The sequence below is a fragment of the Chrysochloris asiatica genome, unplaced genomic scaffold (genome assembly GCF_000296735.1).
Source record: "Chrysochloris asiatica unplaced genomic scaffold, ChrAsi1.0 scaffold00032, whole genome shotgun sequence".
Taxonomy (NCBI): domain Eukaryota; kingdom Metazoa; phylum Chordata; class Mammalia; order Afrosoricida; family Chrysochloridae; genus Chrysochloris; species Chrysochloris asiatica.
Window position 1 is genome coordinate 8,569,196 of NW_006408550.1, and position 19,609 is coordinate 8,588,804.

Genomic DNA, 19,609 nt, shown 5'->3' on the forward strand with positions numbered 1-19,609 from the left:
GTTGGCAAATGTCGCCTTGGTCTCCTGGTTTTAGGAGACTGTGAAGGTGGACCCCAGCGCGCTGGCAAATAAACAATAAACCTCTTGCTGTTGCATCGAACTCGAGTCCTGATAATCTTTTTGGGGTCTCCTAATTGGAGAGGCCACAGACGGGGCCTCTTGTCCATCTCCCCTCACTTCATATCAGCTGGATGCTTCACTCTCCACTCTAGTCCTCTGTGGCCATGTCACTGCCTCTGGGCCCAGGAGTCCCCGGGTCTTGCCATACTGCCGGCCATCCAGGTTTCCAACCGGGTTCACAGGGGTCTATTGAATGTGGTTGGGCTAAGCTTGCAACTTCATTGCTATTTTTTCTCCCTCTTCCCTTATCGGTGACCAGTGTGGTCACCGGCCAGACCACATGCCTGCTCATGCATTCCCCTTGAGTCTCAAACTTGGAAGGGGTTTGCTCTGAGGGGTCTCGACCACTTGCCTTGATGGATCCCAAGTGAACAGCTTACTTGTTCTTGTATTAATCAATCAGACTGCCATTTTTGTTTTGGATTTTTCCGGCCAGTCTTTCTTTCACGAAGCATCTTCTGTTCTTCTAGCTGCTCCAGGCTGGTCTATTCGTCCTTTCCAGTGGAAATTTCCTACCTCAGTCAGTATTGGACAGGGTTCTGGATTCCACCTATGTTCTTGTGCAATGTAAAGTCTCCACAGGAAGCCTCTTTCACAGGGCAACTTCTAGCCCCTTTAAGGTATTCCAATCAGTTATAGGCTGAAGATGGACTTCCATCTTCCTGTAGTGATGATTCTGGCTATTCCTTTCTCCCCTCCTCAAGTGGTAGGCAAGAGAAACCACTATTCCCCTCTTTTACCCCTTCAAACCATGCCTCAATCCCTGTATCCCGGATCCCTGTTGTTCCAAGGTTGTGCATACATCATCATTTACCTCTGTCCCACTGAGCCCATGAGAACCTGCCTAACTGTTCTCCCATCAGCCTTGTTCTTCCATTCCCCTCCCCCTTGTTGTGTATTGCTGCCCACCCCCATCCCGCACCCAAGCTAACCTGTGTCTATTTCTTACCCTGTGGTCTATCTTTCCCTCCCTCCCTTCTTCCCCTCCTCTCATCCCATACATCCTGGTAATCAGCAAATATATATATAATATTTTTCCCCTTTTAGTGTGGGTTCTTTTTCTTACTCTTTTACAATAATGGGCCTATGCAGTATTTCTCCTTTTGTGACTAATTTCACTCAGTATAATGTCTTCATGTTTCATCCATGTTATGTGGTGGCTTGCAGCTTCCTTGTTGTTCTTCAAGGTGGCATAGTATTCCATTGTGTGTATGTACCACAGTTTGATATGGAACCTCTCTTATTGACACACGTTAAAACCAAACTAAATCCTTCATAATGGAACCAATTCAGACTTACAGCAACCTTACAGGATAGAGGAGAAGTGGATTTCCAAGGCTGTAAGTTTCTATGGAAGCAAACTGTCACAGCTTTATCCTATGGAACACCTTGTGAGTTTGAACAGCCAAACTTTCAGTTAGCAGTTAAGAACTTTAACCACTGTGCCACCAGGTGTCCTTTAGCACCAGTAAGTATTTTATAATAACTAGGAATCTCCATAGACTTTTGTGAATTCTCAATTAATTGGAACTATGAGATGGAACCAACTCACAGCACTTACCAACAAAATATATGATCACTGGAAGCACAGTTGGATTCGTGTTGGACTACTCACCATAAGATTGACAGTTCAAACCTACCAGTCACTGGATTTGAAGAAAGAAAGGAGAAAGATGAGACTTTCTGTTCCCATAAAGATTTATAGCTTTGGAAATCCTACATAGGATTGTTAAGAGTCAAGCTAATTTGACAACACACAACAATAAGAATAATGTGTTTGTGTGTGTGTGTTTTATGGAGTCCTGTTATGGCTTTGTAAGATAAGCAGTTTACTTGTTAATTGCAAGGTCAGTCATTCTTATTCACCTGTTGCTCCTTGGAAATCCTATACATGGTTGCTATGAGTCAGAATCAATTAAATGGCACTTAACAACAAGAAGATATAGAGATATAAAGTCGGTGTGAACCAAAAAGCTGGCAGTTCAAACCCACCAGATGCTCCTCGGAAACTGTATACAGGGTCGCTATGAATCAGAACCAACTCCATGGCACTTAACTACCACCATAGAGATATAGGCATAAAGTAAGTGTGGTGGCATTGCAGCATAAGCCCTAGACCGCAAACCACAAGGTCTCAATTTGAGCCCACCAGTCACTCTGCAGGAGAAAGATGAGACTTTCTGCTTCTGCAAAGATTTACAGCCTCAGAAACGCTATACAGAACTGGTATGTCCTTTAACAACAATAACTCCATATCTGATAGTGTTCTACTGTCATTGTTAATGCAGTGAAGTCGAGGTTTCATTCACAGGGTGTCTAAGAAACAGCTGGTTTTTGAACCTCTGACCTTGTTGTTCAAATTGACCTTGCAGTCTAGTGTGTTATATATAGGGATTCTGGTGTGGCACCATAGAATAAGCACTGGACTGCTAACTGCAAAGTTGTTGGTTCAAACCTACCAGATGCTCCCTATGAGTCAGAACCAACTGAAGGAAACGTAACAACGTGTATATATATATATGTGTGTGTGTGTGTGTGTGTGTGTGTGTGTGTGTGTGTGTTGCAGCAAGACTATATGAATGGGTTTAAAAAACATTCTTGGAAAAATGGAATTAAAACATAATGGAGTTTTCCCATGAACTCTTTGCAGCTACCTCCTGTATGGTCCATCTTGCAATTCAATTATCAATGGACAACAAAACAAACAAATGAAAGAATGCAGATGTATATAATCACCCACCCCTGACTCAGGAGTCTCAGAATCTATTTTCTTTTTTGGTTGTTGTTGCAAAAATGTTGATAATAACAACATTTGACAATTCAATACTTTTGGTGTGGACAATTCAGTGACTCTAATCAATCAGTCATAGAGCTCTGGTAGCATAGTGGTTACGAATCGGGCTGTGAGCCGCAAGGTCAGCAGTTCGAAATCACCAGCTCTTTCACAGGAGAAAGATGAGGCTTTCTGCTCCCATAAGATTTACAGCCTCAGCAACCCTGTACAGGTTCACTATGAGTCAGAACCAACTCCACGGCACATAACAACAACAACAACAACAACAACAATCAATCAGTCATGGTTTGCAACCACCACAATATTCTGTTGCCAAATTTCCACCACTGTAAACAAATCTATGTGATTTCTATTTAAAATTAAATGTTCTTTTAAAAACTCTAAATGGTCAATAATAAAGAACGCTCTATAGATGGCACTTAACAACAGCAACCTAAAATTGTCAATTATCATAGAGGTGCTATTTGCCAATTCTTTGTCCTGCTAAAAAACTAGAATAGAGCATTGTAGTTGGCATAGGATTTCAAAGTCTACTTTTGGATTCAAATGTTTGGAAATGCTAAGGAAAGGAATCCTTAATAATATCACAAAATGTATCACATTGTAAAATATCAGCACTCTCACAGCTCCCGCTTCCTATCCCCAACCCCCTTTCCACCATCATCAGTATCTTACCTGGTGAAAGAGTGAGAGTCGAAAATCAGAACAAAGGGGTGAGAGGAGACAAATAGGACATAGGACCTGACAGGTTTGTGAAGAAGGATGACAGGTAAAGTGGTTGCCTGTGGTATTTGGAGGAAGGTTCATTATAGGATGGTAATTAAAACAATCCCTCACATTGGTAAGTGAGAAGAAGGACACACTATTTCTCTGAATTATTTCATAGTCTACTAAGACTTATCCCTCCTGTGCCCTTCTGACAATCTGTGCAATGTTCCCAGATTGTCTCCTCATCAATTTATTTATTGGGTTTTGAAAGAGAGAAGCCCAAGTCATTTTCGAGACCCAGCTCTTTGTGCTTACTACCGCAGATTGCCTTAAAAGGCATGTGCCATGAGACTGCGTGTATTAAGGACGAGAGTGCCTCGCCATGTAGTGAATGCATCACATGAAGGATTTATAAAATAAAAGGCTATTTATAGATCATGATCTAAACTCTAATCACGTTCTTTCCTTCCCAGAGAATCCCACTTGGATTTCTCTCCTTTTCCCTTTGCCATGCTAATTGGATCTTCCTTTTTTACCATTTCTTTCCACATTGTCTTGTCTTTGCTTTCTTTGAAGACAAAGTTAAGTTTTTAGTCCCATTTTATTACTTTTCATCTTATTTTCTCTGAAATAGATGGTTTGTTGTTTTATATCTCACCATTAACTTCATAAATTCTCCACATCATTTGTTTAATGAATTAATTGCAGTTCTTCTGAGTTAAATTTGGTCAATTACAATTTGTGTTTGGTTGCCTCGAGTTCCTAGACTGACACAAATTGTGTCACTTCTAGCAGTACAAATGCCATTGAAAATAAAAATTTGGTGGCGTTCCAATCAGTCAGCTCTCCCTTCTCCTTTTTAATTTTTTATTTTATTTTTAAGGCTCAAACTTCTGTCATTATGAAGAGGGTTGTTCATTATTCCAAAATGTGCTAAGAACAGGATTGCTATCCAAGCAGAAGAGAATCTGTTTTAAGTGGTGAGACATTTGGGTTGATTATGGAAGAAAAAGGTGCCTCATGCCTTCCCTTCACTGGTAGAAATGCTTTACTTTAGAATTCTCAGACCTGGTCCGTATTCACATTATTCCCAAAATAGAATGTAGTGACATTTATAAAAGAAGGAATGAGTTCTTCTTTGTTGTTTCATTTTATGTATATATATATAACCCAAATGCTTTAAAATTTAAACACTTCATGAAAAAAGATTAAAAGACTGTATCCATTAATACAAATAGACTTAATTTAGTGGATTCAAGTCTGTAGAATGTTAAAACAATAAGATTAAGTGTTGAAAGAGTCATTATAAATATTTATTGAGCCTATCTACCTATATCACTCTAATTGGTGTTTCTCCAAGACACAAAGAAAGCAGAATTCAATTCAATTCTACAAATATTTATTAAATCACCATTATTACCCAGACACTGTGCTCAGTACTGCATGGAATACAAATACAGAAAATGTGGTCTGATAGAGGTCTGGCTTCAGTTCTCTTTATATCAGTGAAGATTTTATTGAGCACCTATGTACTTTGCTAAGTATTGGAATATGTAATACAAAGGAATGCACAATTTTGTAGGTTGGGGTTGATGAATCTTCAAAATTCAATGCAAAATTATGTGTATAGGTGGCATATCAGTGTGTACACTCAGGTGAGCTTTTCCTGAAAACAGGGTCACTATCTTCTAGACTCTTAAGAAAGCCAGTGATCTAAAGACATTAAAACTCATGTGTGCAATTTAGGGCAGACTCTCAGAGCCATAGGGGACATCAAACCAAGTAAAGACCTTCCTGCCTGCCTGGTGTTTGGAATTGGGTGATAAACAGAAGACCTCTAAAGAAGTGCTTTACAAAGCTGAGTAAGACAGGTCTTAGAATTAGAAGGCAATGTTTTAAAGTTGTTGCTAAAATTAGCATACTAAATGTTAGAGAAGGGAAGAAAATAGTAAATCCAGCAACTGATGGTACAGGCTTCTAAATTCCTAAAAGGAACTGGCCTTAGAAAGAGCTATAGGAATTGGATACTTGGAAAAGAAGATAGTGCATGTCTGCTTTGAGAAAAGAGCCTCAGCCAAGTTATGAGGAAGGAGTGCGCAGGGTGTGTTAGGGGATTGTGGCTTTGGTGGATGCTGCCTTCACTGTTCTTGACTCTGTCCCTTTGGAGCCCAGCTCTCCTTCAAACAACCCCAGAAGTTGCCTCACATATTACACTACTACTGGCTGGGTCACAAAACAGAGGTTTCATGAGAGCAAATACAAACACGCACACACACTCATGCTTCTCTGACACAGTTCTTTTGTTCCTCTTTTGAACACATGTATTGCATACCATTAAGAGACAACATTTTGCTAAGCTCTGGATAGGGATTAAAAATGAAAAATTGTTCCCACTGTCAAGGAGCAAGCACGTCCATCAAATGGAGACTGAGAAAGGAAGCATTGCAGAGAGAGCAGCATGAGTAGAGGCAGGGAAGTGGGAACCATGTGCATATTCTAGAAGTGACAAACATTTCATCTGAACTAATGTAAAGGAGTCCTGGTATGGCACTGCGGGATAAGCACTGGATTGCTAACCACAAGGTCAATAGTTCAATCCCACCAGCCGCTCCTCAGAAACCGTATAACTATGAGTCAGACCCAACTCAATAGCACTTAACAACAACTGTAAAGAGAAAGGAGGAACCAGCAAAGAAAGCATTTGACGAAGATCTCATGAAAATACTCAGAAGTTTTAATTTTGGATATCAGAGAAGCATTAAAAGATTTCAAACAGAGGTGTGATAAGATTAGGTCTGAATTTTAGAAAATCTCTCTGTCAGCACTGAGAACAGTGCTTTTCAATGGGCAAGAGTAAAGATCAGAACACATTTGGCAAACATTACAATGGACTATTTGATGTAAGATATCACATAGATAAGGAAATACAATTAAGAACTGGTCACTAAGTAGATGTGAGACATGAGAGAAGGAGAGAATCTTCCAGGGCTAAGGTTTGGATGACTAAGGTAATGACTACATAAGATGTGAGAAAAATTATAATAAATTCACTTGGATACCTGGACTTTGAAGAAGCTGAGAAAAATCTAAGTAGAGATGCTAAGTAGTCTCTTTTGCAAAATGGAACTTGGACACTCTACACTCAGGAGTTAGTGAACTACAATCAACAGGGCCAACTCAGCCTCTCACCTGTTGTGTTGGTTATCTATAAGCTAAGAATAGGCTTTCAAACTTAAATAGTTGAAAAACAATCAAAAGAAGACTATTTCATGATGTGTGAACATTACATGAAATCCAAATGCCAGTGTCCATAAATAAAGTTTTATCACAACACTGTCATGCTCTTCAGTTACGTCTGATCAGGTTTGTGACTAATTTCAATGACAACCCAAGAGTAGAGTAGTTGGAAAAGAGACCATATGGTCCACACAGCCTAAATGTTTGACTAGCTTGTTTACATCTACTCTAGATTGAAGATTAAGAATGAGTAGTTATCAGTTTAGGAGCCTTAGTGGTTCAAACAGTTAAACAACTCATCTGCTAACCAAAAGATTGGGCGTTCAAACTCATCCCAGCAGTTACACACACACACAAGATCTGGTGATCTGTTTCCATAAAGATTAAGCCAAGATAGCTCTATGAGGCAGTTGTACACAGTTATACGGGTCACTATGAGCTGAAATCAGCTCAACAGTACCTAACATCAAAAGGATGAGATAACTAAGGAAGACTGGACTGTATGAAAGAAATAGAAACAAACCTTCATCCCTAGGACACATATAGATCAGAGACTGAAGAATAAAAAGGAGTCACCAAGGTAAGAGAGACAGAATATGCAAAAAAGGTTGAACAGTGTATTTCATAAAAGAGTGATAGAGGGCATAGGTGAAATGAACTATAAGAAAAACAGGAGTCGTGTCATTGAAAGTCGTTTTTCACAAAGGGAGAACTGATAAACTGAAGCAAATGTCATAGAGTTGAGAATGATAACATTTAAAAATGTTTTTTAGATTAATGATCTCTGTTTACTATGAACATTTACTAGCTATTTATAACACACTGTAGTTTTGGTTTCATACAGCTTGCAGAATGTTCCCTCAGGGAAATAATCAAGCATCTGTACAAGAAGTATTTACGTTCTGAAACCCTTCTTGGTAAATAGTCGCTAGAATAATATTTTAACCAGTGAATAAAGTTAGATAAAGAGAACAACTGCAAATACATTCCAAAACCAGGTATTGGGCCTATTGTATGCCAAATTTACCAGAATAATACTAAATTTTCATTTCATTTAATGCTGAGGAAACCACTGCAATGTATACCCCTAAAAGGAGTCCTGCCTGGTGTGGTGCCTTAGAATAAGCACTTGACCTCAAGGTTGGTTTCAACCTCAAGATAGGTGTTTTGAACCTCTAGGTCAGTGGTTCAAACTTACCAGTCACACTTTTGTATACCCTATGTGTTGTTGTTAAGTGCCATCGAGTCAGTTGCAACCCATAGCAACCCTGTATAGGGTATCTGAGGAGCAATTGGTGAGCTTAAACTACTGACCTTGCAGTTCAAACTGCTTTGCAGTCTGGCTCATTAACCCACAGCACCACACCAGGACTCCAAACACTATGTAAGGTCACTAAAAGGGGGTCTGGAAGCTAGTGGCTACAAATCGGACTGCTAACCTCAGGGTCAGCAGTTCAAAACTACCAGCTGTTCTGTGGGAGAAAGATGAGGCTTTCTGCTCCTATAAAGATTTACAGCCTTGGAAACCTTATGCAGGGTTGCTATGAGTGGAAATCGACTCCACAGCACACCACCACCAAGCTTCATTCATTTGACTTGGTAGTGTATGAAAGTTTCTTGTTCTTCATTGTTTCTCCTTTGTGACTGTGCTCACTATGATAAATGATATATTATTGTTCACAATCATTATATCTATATTGGAATCCTGATGTGGTTCTATAGAATAAGCACTGGACTGCTAACCACAAGATGGGAGATTCAAATTCAACAGTCTTTCCTCGAAAACCCAATGCAGGGCTGCTATGAGTCAGAACCGACTCCACAGCACATCACCACTACGAAGTGGAATCTACTTGACATCACTTAACAACAATCCTTATCTGGTGGTGGTGGCAGCTATGTGCGGTAGAATCCGTTCTGACTCATAATGACCCTGTATAGGGTTTCCGAGGCTGTAAATCTTTACAGGAGCAGAAAGTCTCATCTCTCCCACACAATGGGCCAGTAGTTTTGAACTGCTGACCATGAGATTAGCTGTCTGAATCATAACCTACAGCTACCAGAGCTCCTTAATCCTTAACTACTCTTTATCAAATCCTTAACTACTCCTCCTTAAGGCAAACCACTTTCATGTAGAGTGGATCTTGTTAATTTTAGATCTTTTGTACTCCTTCCTCTTTTGTGCTTTGAATTAAGTTATACAAGAGGAGTGCCATGGGAACTTTATCACTAATATAAGAGGACATTTGAATAGAAAAGTAAGCAATGATCATGAACCAATGGTTTCAAATTACGATTAGATTCAAACAGATGCACCCTTTCTATGAAGTAATTAATGAGACCAACAAAAAGTTACAGGGTTATAAACATTTCTTGCTATCATCAAGTAATTAACTCTGACATTTAAACTCAGAATACAAGAACATAAGCACATTGACACAGTACTAAAGAGGAAACTGTCATTAAAACATACATTAAGGGCAAATCCGTAAGGAACACAGTGAATTTTTTTTCACAGTGAATGTTTTTTTCAGTATATTTTTTACTATCAAATTCCTGTTTGCGTCTTATCTTTACTATTGTTTTGAAAGGTATTTCCTCTACCATCATCATTATTATAATTATTACTTTAAATTTTTCATTTTTCTAAAATAAAGTCTTTACCTTTTTGCATTTCTTGGATTAGTACTTATTTTCTAGCCCAAAGTTATTTCTTTTCTAGCCTTTTGTTTCTTAGCAAAGGAGAAACACTTAAAGGAAAAGATGAAAAGTATTTCTAAGAATACAATTTAGAGTGCCTATTTTGATACACAGTCTAATATTTATATTGGTCTGAGCTTCTAATTACTTCATCATCTCACAAGCAATGAAACCGAGTGGTCTGCTTAAGAGAAAAGTTTTCCATTTGAAAGACCCAACTTTCTATTTTGAAATGACTCCTGAATATCAAAGTACTGGAGATCAATTCTTTAGTTAGATGATTTTAATAGATAAATTCAAATGATAATGTGTTTAATATGCATAACTAACATAAGAGCCAAGATGGCTAAATTTCATCTCTCATACTTCAGACATATTGTCAGGAGGGAACAGTCTGGAGAAGGATGTCATGCTGGGTAAGGTGGAGGGTTAGAGAAAAAGAGGAAGACCCCAATGAGATGGGTGGGAGCATTGATGGACTCAAGTGTGGCCGCGGTAGTGAAGTTGGCCCAGGATCGGACATTGTTTCATTCTGCTGTGCATGGGGTCGCTATGAGTTGGTTCTGACTCGATGGCACCTAACAACAACAACAACATAAGAGCAAAATTATAATTACTAATAGCTCTTCCACCATATTCTTCTTGTATTTAATAACTGTCTCCTTCATAGGAAAACACTTGGTTGATCCAAAAAAGAGAAGAAAGCCTCATCTTTCTCCTGAGAAACAGTTAGCAGAAAGCTTCATCTTTCTCCCAAGGAGCAGCTGATAGGTTTAAAACACCAACCTTATGGTCACAGTCCGTGCTTATCGTACAGAGCCACCACACGCCCTACAAAATCACTTACATGACAGTTTAGGCTGAACTCAAACTTCACTATGGATATCTTATGCACTGTGACGCACAGGATAAGCAATGGACCTCAACATCAGTTTGATATGCAAGGTCAGTGGTTCAAATTCATGAGCCCCTCCTTGGAAATCCTATATAGAGTTGCTATGGGTTGGAATTGACTTGATGGCACATAACAACAACAAAGTAAAGGAGGTCATTTAGGTATAATTTTTGTTCCATTAAAATGTATAGGAGAACAGCTGCACATTCTTCATCCTGATTTCCAGTTAATCAAGGGTTAAGTCCAGAAACACTAGAAAATGAGTGAGGTGTCTTATTAATTTTTTAGCAATAATCTTTATCACTTGCAGAAGTTTTTCAGGAGTGAAATTTACCAATTTCTACATGCATCATTGGATGTTTTTTTTTTAAATGTAGACCATGAACAGTAAAAATGTTGACTAAATCTTGTAGCTGACACATTCTCCTAAATTTATTTGTTTGCATGCTGCTTTTACATTCAACCCCACACCTCAACACTCCCCCCACACATACTTAGACTGCTGGATAGTCAAGAAGAAAATATTCCCCAGTCTAAAAAGCTTGTTTCTGAAATTATTTTCAGCTTTCCTAAAGATGTTTTCTTTCATCACCCTTTGATGAAAATACCATATGCCCCAATGGCTCTCAGTAGAGGAATAATAGAAAATGTAATCCTATACATCTGCGTAGGGTGAAGAATGCCAAGGCTGACCTAGGAGCCAAATTATATTACCTGAATCTTCCACATTTTGCTCAGGAAAGAATGCTAAAACTTGAAATAATAGGGTCTAGAAACACCAAAACTGTGCCATCTCACAGAATTTGGAGTTGTAATTTGTAAACTTTTATCATTTGTAAAAGTCACCAATTAAGCAAATTAAGTTTGGATTCATTATAAAACCTCTCATAATTCATTTTTTATTTGACTAGTCAAGGATTCTATACACATGGCCCAGAGAAATTAAGAAACTTTGTAAGTTTGGGTTTTTTTTTTCCCCATTTACAGCCTCCACCCATTTCACATTCCATTCACCTGGGCTAGTCTCTGAGTCACTTTTTGTTACAGATAATCATTTTGTTGTTGGGTGCCATGGATTTGATTTTTGACTCACAGCAACCCATGTGATAGAGTATAGCTGCCTCATAGGTTTTCTTGATTGTAATCTTTATGGAAGAATATCACCAAATCTTTTTCCTAAAGAATCTCTGGATAGGTTTGAACTTCCAACCTTTTTGTTAGCAGCAGAGCTCTTAATCACTGAACCAGCAGGCCTCCTTAAGAATCATTTTAATTCATTCAAATTACATTTTAAGTAGGTTGATTAAAAGCCCAAGTTCATTGTCACAAAATACTAATAGTATTGGATTTGGTAGGCTGGATAGAAGCAGTTTCTCTTTCTAAATACACTGATTATCGTGTTCATCTGTTAACATTCTGTCCTTATTGGTTATTGGATCACAAAAGAATGGTTAGATGAATTTAGAATCTACATTTGGAATGTTCACACAAAATTCATCTTGGAGGATGTTGATGGTAGTGGTCACCTCTAAGAATGAAGAAGCAGTCTTCTACAGCTGGTTGTTGGTGTTAAGTGCCATTGAACCAGATGCAACTCATAGTGATCCTATATAGGGTTTTTGAGCAGCAGCTGGTGGGTTTGAACCATTGACCGTGTCATTAGCAGTCCACTGCTTATTCTACAGTGTCAGAGACAGATTAGAACCCCTGAGCTTCTCCCACACTGACCAGCCGGGAGACATCCTCAGACCAGCTAAAATAGCTGAACATCTAACCCCCAAACTCCCAGGTATACCATGTGGTTTGTGATGTAGAAGCACAAGCACATTAGAGAAACTGTGCCCCTAAATTACCTGATTCTTGGAAATCTTTTTCCAAGAATAACAGATAAATATTCAACAGAAATGTCAACATACCATTCCCCCTAAATAATATGTATTAGACCACCCTTGGAGGAGGAGACTCCATACCCTTATAAGCAAGTGTACCCCAATCCCACAGGGTCTTCTTCACTTGTGGAGACAGACCCACTTCTCACTCTGAAGTGTACCATTGCTTTGAAAATAAACTGTTTCGGAGTGAAGGCTTATTGTACATGTGTGATTGAGAAATGGTAAGTCAGTGACACTAATTCCTTAGACTCACGAGAGAGAGAGGGACCAGGGGAATGCAACAATAGTACCATACCAGGACTCCCATCCACAGGGAGCAGCTGGAATTAAAATCTTTGGGGCTGCTACAGAAATGGGATTTTTCCATGAATTTTTTGAAGCCTCTTATGTTTCATGATTATTTTTTACACATCTAAGCACTTTTGGTCTTTTATGATTATCTGACATAAGGCCAATGCCATATTCTAATTGTACTTTCGATAAAAATCACTTATACTCTGTTTTCTAAATGAAGTGAATTGTTGTTGGTGTTGTTGTGAAGTGCCATGGAGTCAGTTCTGACCTATAGTGACCCTGTATAAGGTTTCTGAGGAGTAGCTGGTAGTGGTGGTGGTGATGTGCTGTGGAGTTGGTTCTGACTCATAGCAACCCTGTACAGGGTTTCCAAGGCTGTAAATCTTTACAGGAGTAGAAAGCAGTCATCTTTCTCCCACACAACAACAACACTACAGTGTGTGTGGCGCTGTGGGTTAATGTGCCAGACTGCAAAGCTGTTTGAACTGCAAGGTTGGTGGTTCAAGCTCACCAGCTGCTCCTCAGAAAACATACACAGGGTCGCTGTGGGTCAGAACCGAAATGACGGCACTTAACAACAACAACAACACTAAAGATACCTTTATATTGTGTCACACTTAAACCATTATATTTCTAGGGGAAGAAAATCAATGTAAATATTGGGAGAAGAGTATCAGTCCAAAAGAGTTCAAAATCACTCAACAGAGTTTATGCTTTAATTTGTTCTTTCTTATTATTTACCAAGTATTAAGTTACATAGTGATGGATAGGGAGTTAAAGGACTTAAAAACAGCAACAACGAATAGCTCTGTAGGATAAGCACTGGACTGGTAATCATAAGGTGATTGATTCAAATCCACCAGCCACTCTGCAGAAGAAAGATGAGGCTTTCTGCTCCTTTAAAGATTTACAGCCTCAGAAAACTTACATAAGGTCGGAATGAGTCAGAACCAACTCAAAGGCACTTAACAATATGCTATTGCTATTAAGTGCTGTCAAGTCAATTTTCACTCATAGTGACCCGTATAGAGTTTCCAAGGAGCTGTTGGTGGGTTTGAACTGCTGACCTTGTACTTCATAATCCAGTGCTGATCCTAAAGCACCACACCAAGAGTCTAACTACACCATATTGAGTTTAAAAAAAAAATGCAAAACAAATCTCTTTCCCATTTACCATTTTCTCTCCTTTTAATCTCCTCTAACTCTGTCCAGGATCATTTTGTCTTAATTCTCTTGCACTTGATCTTGAAGAATGATTTCTCAAACTAAATGAAATGATAGAACTGTCCAGTGAGGAGATGGGATTAGGACAAGTGTGGTAATAGGGAGTAGAAAGGTCACCTGAAGAGGTAGCTTTGGAGTCAACCATACCAGTGGGAAACATACTGGACATTGAAGGGCTTTAAACAGGACATTGCCAAGATCAGGTCACTATTTCAGAAAAATAATTGCAACAACACAGAAGATGGATAATTTCAATAATGGAAAAGAAATGTAATGAAGTTCGAAAGAAATCTAATGATTACTTTTTGAAAATGACAATAGCTAAGGCTTAAACCACACAGATAGTCAGGGTTAAAATCTAGGTCTATTGATTTATAATCCTGGACAATGCCATGCCTACTTTGCTAGTTGTGATGCTAGAAAGCACTCTGTTTTTAACCAGGATTGTGGTTTCAATATGGGAATATCTAATGCTCTGATGCTGCCCATAAGGAATCACTTATGAGCAGAGGGGTTGACTAATGTCTTGAGAAATTTTATAATTAGAGTACTGTTTTTAGAAACCAAATTGATGCTTAATAGAATTTAGAAAGCAGAATTACTTCTCCAAAAACTAACATTTTGAGATAATTCAAAGTACTTTGCTCGAGCCCTCATTTGTCATGCAATACTACTCAGTTCTCTGTAGTGCATGTTTTCAGGTAAATCCCAAGAGTAAAAAGTTTAGATGGGACTGTTTATTGTTTGGTTTTTGGTTAAAACTCCATTTTTTAAATGTACAATAAAAAGACAGATATATTTTTTCTGTTTTACTAATATGCTTATAATGTTGTCATCGTAGCATTCAAAACGAATGAAGATAAGGACAGAGTGGAAAGAACATGGAGTCTGAGTTTGGGAACAAATCTTCTCAAGCTATCTACCCCTGCTGCCTATCTCAGCTCAGAGGCTGGATAATCAGGGCTTTACATGCAGCGCTCTGATGCTATAAACCAGTTAGTAGATAGTAACAGCCGTAGATAATTCAGATTCTTTATTCTGCTAAATCATGGAATCATCAAATGAATGTGGTTAGCTCTACTAAAAAGACTTCAGTACTTGAAAAAGTAGAATGATTTTAGCAGTGATAAGGTCAAGGCCATTTAACTTTCTGTTTCATGTCATTGAGGGAAAGCATAGAGTAGCATTTCTTAATAACCGTGAGGTTACATATAGGTGTCAAAGAACTTGAAATTCAGGAAAATGAGATTTTCCCATAGATAACTTGTGAGAACAACAAGTTATGAATCCAGAAAGATATGTACAGTTATGAAAAGAGGTAGGACATATAGCCAGGTAGCGTAGTGGTTACGAATCGGGCTGCGAACCTTAAGGTCAGCAGTTCGAAACTACCAGCCGCTCCGTGGGAGAAAGATGAGGCTTTCTACTCCCGTAAGGATTTACACTCTCGGAAACCCTGTACAGGGTCGCTATGGGTCGGAACCGACTCGACGGCACTTAACAACAACAACCTCTAATTCAATGCAACACACACATACTCAAAAGGACTATGTCTACTATCAAGGCAATTGGTCAACAGAGGACTAAAAACTAAGTCATAGAGGCAGCAATTAACAGTGTCTCTAGGGTAGAGAGAGACTCAGCTGCAGCCATTAAGTATTTCCAACCCATATGTCCAGGCTCTCCCTCCAGTGGGGATGGATAGAGATGATTATAAGTGATGGACTTGAACAAATTTCTGGTCCAATTGGCAAGCCCCTTAATTTGTAAGAGAGATTCATTAAACCGTCTTAGAATGAGGCCATTCAATATTTAATTCATTTAATTCCTTTTGTTTGATTCTACTCTCAAAGAGTATCCTCCTGATTATGATTTAGCTCCCTATGTAGCTTGGCTATGGAGAGAAAACATGCTAATCAAGCCAATAGAGTATTCTAGTCCATATGATTGCCCTAGTTCTAATTGCAAATTAATACATTGACATTCTGTTGTCTGCCCTTCAGTCTTTTATACAATCTAGTTATCATAAGGAATTTTCTTAAGGCTTTTTAAAGGGTATTGTTTTGGCCTTCAAGGGGAATGGGCAACTGTATTCTGAACTTTATCTGATTCTACCTAACTCCAGGAAATCTCTGCTTAGATGACACAATTATCACTTCCTTCTGTTTTCCAGTTTATTTCTACATTGAGTACTAAGAAAATATGCTTATCTGTATATTGGATGACGTTGCTCTCTCTTCTTAAGCAAGAGAAACAGCTAAATGGGCAAAGGTCAACCACATGCATCATCTAAGTAAAAAAAAACAATCTCTTGGAAACACACACACAATTGTTAACTTGAAGTACTTAAAGAATTCACTCAATTAACACTGAATCAGTTTCATTGTAGAATGAATATTGTACTCTATGAGAAATACAATTTGCATTCCATTAGTTCATATTCTTAAAATGCTTCAAATAGAACTGTCTTTAAGTGTAAAGTATTTTAGCTTCCTGAAGGCTTGCTATTTATCATTAATGCTTCATCAAGAAATGACTTCCTTTATAACCTAGTTTTAGAATTCCATCAATAAGTACAAAGCTTCACAATAGGCCCTTGAACCTCCATTCTCAATAATAAGTAACATTTATCTCTTTGTTTTATGCATGTTATATGGAATTAGAGCCCCCTGTAGAGACATTAGATTAGGAATTATAAAATCAATGTGGCATGCAGTTATTGTCCTGATATTTTCAGACCATCAACAAAGAATAGAAAAGGGGGCATCTGGGCCCTAAGCTACCATGTGGGCCCACACTGTACAGCAGGGTACTTCTATAAAAGTCACTAACTAGACTGTCTGTGTAAAGTTAGATAAGGGGTAAACATAATGTTGAAAAATCTATAAATAATTATGCACTTCACCAAGCAAGGTAACACTGCACCCTGCAGGGTCTGATCAGGTGACTGGGTATGTGAAAAAAAATATTTGAATTTAACTGGAATTTAATTTAGCTTCATGTCCTCACTATAGGTTAATCTCCCCTAAAAGTGGGTCACTAAATTGGTAGTGGTTTGATGTATTAATTTCTTTTGCCAGGTATGTCATGCCTGTGGACCAACTTTGGTAGTTTATAATGTAAATCCACACTGATCCAGACTAATTTGAGGGGTTAATTCCAGGGTGATCAATGAAATAGCAAAAATTAAGATCATCGTCTAACTGTTAACATGAGGATTTTAAGTAAAGGTCCTTCACAACTGAATTTAATGAAAAGGGATTCATTTGTAATTAGCACTATCATCTGTAAATATGGGCTAAGAGCTGTCTCTAAACAAATATCCGCTGAGGCTGAAGACACACGACTCACTTCTTAATCTATTTCATCAGAAAGTTAGACTTTTTCTTTATAGATACTTGTCCAGAAAATTGCCAGGCTAAGTCAATTTTTATAATTCATAAATGGCTTTGGAACACACAGTAGATGATGAAATACTTGTGTTGTATCTCCTTACAAGTGGATCTGTTGTTTGTTGTTAAGTGCCATTGAGTAAGTTCCAACTCTAAGTGGCCCTGTCCAAGGTTTCCAAGATGCTGCTGACGGGTTTGAACTGCTGACCTCATGGTTCACAGTCCAGTGCTGACCCTAAAGCACCACACCAGGAGTCCTACAAGTAGATCTTTGTTGTTGTTGTTGTTGTTAAGTGCCGTTGAGTCGGTTCCAACCCATAGCGACCCTGTACAGGGTTTCCAAGGATATAAATCTTTATGGGGATAGAAAGCCTCATCTTTCTCCCACGGAGCAGCTGGTAGTTTCAAACCGCTGACCTTAAGGTTCGCAGCCTGATTCATAACCACTACGCTACCAGAGCTCCTTACAAGTAGATCTAGTAATTCATTAGAGCTTCTGGAAACTTTGAAAGGAACATTCATCTATTTCTGTATTCATTAGAAGACAATTCTTTACTTTTATTTTTAATGTTACCTTGGTAGTTTTCCTTATTTCTCCTAGTGTCTAAGTTATAGCACTTGAGAATTTTTGCTGGTCACTAGAAATGTTTCTAATCCAATCGACAGATGTATTCTAAAACACTTAATACCTTAAACTAACCGGATAACTCATGCTTCTTCAAACCAAGGAAATATATGAGTTCATTTCAGCAATCCAAGGAGAATTTTTTTATATAAACTAAAAAAGGTTAAGAGATACAGCTCAAGTGCCTGGGACAGTATTTCCACATTGTAGGATAAGCACCAGACATCAAGATTGGTAGTTCAAACTCACCAACTGCTCCTCGGAAACCCTACACAGTGTTGCTATGAGTCAGAAACTTAGCTACAACCATCTTTCCCAAGAAAGGCTATCAGTAAATAGAATAGGGTGTTGGGGGAAGGGACTAGTATTGATCGATTGGTTTTTGTTAACCAGCAAGTTGAAGAACAAAGATGACAGCTTGAGGACTAAGGTGCTCCTGATCCAAGCCATGGTATTTTCAATAACCTCATATGCATGTGAATGCTAGACAGTGAATAAAGAAGACCGTAGAAGAATTGATGCCTTTGAGTTATGGTGTTGGAGGAGAATATTGAAAAGTGCCGTGGGCTGTCAAAAGAACCAATAGATCCATTAGGAAGAAGTGCAGCCAGAGTGCTCCTTAGAGGCCAAGATGGCCAAACTTCATCTCTCATAGTTTGGACATATTGTCAGTCACTGGAGAAGGATATCATGTTTGGTAAGGTGAAGGGTCAGAGAAAAAGAGGAAGAACCCCAACAAGATGGACTGGCCAAGTGGCAGCATCGATGGACTCAAGCATGGCAACAGTAGTGAGGTTAGGCCCAGGATCGGGCAGTGTTTCATTCTGCTGTGCTATGAGTCCATACCAACTCGATGGCACCCAACAACAACAACAACAACCAGCAAATGATAGGAAGTTTACTCTGATATTCTTATCTCTTCCTCGCAAAGATCCTTAGCTAGATAATGTTAGCTTATCAACTTCTTTTAACAAATGAAGGAATCAAAGCTCAGAGGAAAAAAAAAAAAAATCAACTTGGTTGTAGAGAAAACAAAGATTGGAGCCTTGCTCCTTTTACTATGTAGAATCCAAAGAAATAGGCATTATCCAGTTATGATTATCCAATTATGATTAGTCAAGAGCTAACATGCTCTTTGGTTAATAGACCAAAGAGAGAGAAAGAGGTAGTTTTAGATAATTAGCTGAGATAATAGCTATCCAAGGTAACTTTTCTAAAAGGTTATGTTTTACATCATCACAATTTGATATATGTACTCCTGGTGTGGCACTGTAGGATCAGCACTGAACTGTAAATCCCAAGGTTGGCAGTTCAAACCCACCAGCTGCTCCTTAGAAACCCTACACAGGGTCGCTATGAGTCAGAACCAACTCTACGGCACTTAACAACAATAGCAACAGCATATAAGTCACAGGCATTAAGGAGAAATTATACTATCTTTCACATGAAATTTTAAAGTTCAGATAATTTTGTATCTTCTTTATCATATATATGATTATAGGTGTCCTCGCTATTAAGAATTGTACCTATTATGAGTCAGAACCAACTCAATGGCACTTAAAAGCAACAACAACATGAACAATGACAACATGTGTAAATATAAGGAGTTCTGGTGGTGCTGTGAGTCAGGCATTGGGCTGTTGACTGCAAGGTCGGTGGTTCAAACGCATAAGGTCGCTATTAGTTGGACAATTGATGACCGTGGATTTGCTTTTTGAATGTGTAAAT